Source organism: Anneissia japonica, unplaced genomic scaffold (genome assembly GCF_011630105.1).
Source record: "Anneissia japonica isolate Jap-2015-1 unplaced genomic scaffold, ASM1163010v1 scaffold3903_len37827_cov105, whole genome shotgun sequence".
Classification (NCBI taxonomy): Eukaryota; Metazoa; Echinodermata; class Crinoidea; order Comatulida; family Comatulidae; genus Anneissia; species Anneissia japonica.
This window is the reverse complement of record NW_022749571.1, coordinates 1-1,698: the sequence shown is the minus strand read 5'-3', so window position 1 is coordinate 1,698 and position 1,698 is coordinate 1. Positions and strand designations below refer to the sequence as shown.

General features: G+C 34.9%; 1 pseudogene; it reads right to left on the bottom strand.

Moving 5' to 3' along the window:
• Window positions 1–710: 710 nt before the first annotated feature.
• LOC117121115 lies at window positions 711–1,495 on the bottom strand (annotated as a pseudogene).
• Window positions 1,496–1,698: the final 203 nt, after the last annotated feature.

Here is a 1,698-nt window from a genome sequence, read left to right as displayed (position 1 = left end):
TACAATCGACACTGCTTTCTGAAGCTACCTTTTAAAATACACTTAATGAATTCACTCGTGATTATGTTGCCTGTTGTATAGATGTATGCAGTTATTGATTATATTAATTCACAAATTTGTCCTGATTTTCTTGAAGTATATTAAAATATTCTTTTTGAACCAAATAAGAAAAAAAAAATTGTCATTTATATACTGAAACAAGAACGACTGCTCACCGGTCTGCGCGTTCTCCACGCTTAAATATGGTACAGCCACAAATCGTTATATTGGGTTTTTTTGGAAGAGAATAAGATAGAAATTTTTAAATATAATTAGGATGTGTATTTGTACAAAAATAAAAAGTATTTAGAATCTTCATTTGTACAAAATTTAAATATCTTATAATTGAAAAAAATGACATTTCTTAAAATTGGAAAAATAAAAATTGAATACCAAGATGCAATTCAAACTCACAACCTTAAGTTCTTTAGAACACATACTTAACCGGCGACGCTGGACGCTTTTAACGTTTTTGGTAACAAGAACAAGAAGAAGAACAGCAGTGAGGGAAAAAGGAACCAGAAGAATTTGTTTCACTTGCTAGTACACAATTTTACAGTACACAAACAGAAATTATCTTAATTATACAAATGATCTATGCTTTCTATGGCCACCCTCTAGGCTCCTAGCCATGGCCATTCTAGGGTACCTCCTTTCACTTTTCAAAATGTTTAGTTTACTGGTGGTATGTGTTTGCTGAGGAACTTGTGGACTTCAGGCCAGATCTTGTTGGTTTCTGTTCCACTAAATGACTGCAATAAGTTATGTTTTCTGCAAAATAAACAAGATTAATGCATAAGCAATCATTTTATTTTGCATTATGATCAAACCATGAAAATGCACCTAGATATTAAACATCTGAAAGTTTAAGATGTAGCCATCACTACCATGTACATGCAGTTACCTCGGAGTCAGTATGCTGGGCTCAGATAGCTTCCACAGAGGTAATAAGCCTGTGACTACCGTGCCCTGCTCAGCTAGCACCTAGTTACCTAGTGCTGAAGCCCCTTTCCCTCTCCTCATGTCACCATGTTGAAAACAATACTTACCTATAGAATTCAGTAACAGGTGTGGTTTGGTTTTGGTACGTTTCTAGCCTTGCCCAAACAGTTTCTGGTTTATCATCATCCCTCTGTATTAAATTCCCTTTCCGGTCTTAAATTCTCTTTCCCCGCCTTAGAACTGCTTACTGATGTCTATATATCATTGTATAATTGTTTTGTGATGACAATGTTGTAAATGTTCAAAAGTAAATTTTTATACAGTATTAAAAATAAAACGGATTTATTATTTAAACTTATGCTGGTAGGTATTCACAAAAAATAGTATTTTACCTCAACTTTCGGTGGACCCCATAATAAGTTATAAACTCGTCCACTACCTGGATGGACCCAGCGGCTTTTTTAAGTCGTTTCACAATCTCATCAAATGGAATGTCAATTTGTTGCTCCTTCATCAATGCCTCTGCTTAGGTCACTGTTCTGGGGAAACCTTGAAATAAACAATGGAATTTTGATATTATGTTTGTGATCAAGAATAAATTGAATACTCTTTGCCATTGGTTATGAAATTGTTCTATTCCTTGGTTCTATTCCAGATCATTTCGGTCGCGCTTCGTTTCGGTCGCGGTTTGTTTTCAACAAATATACGGAGCGCCAA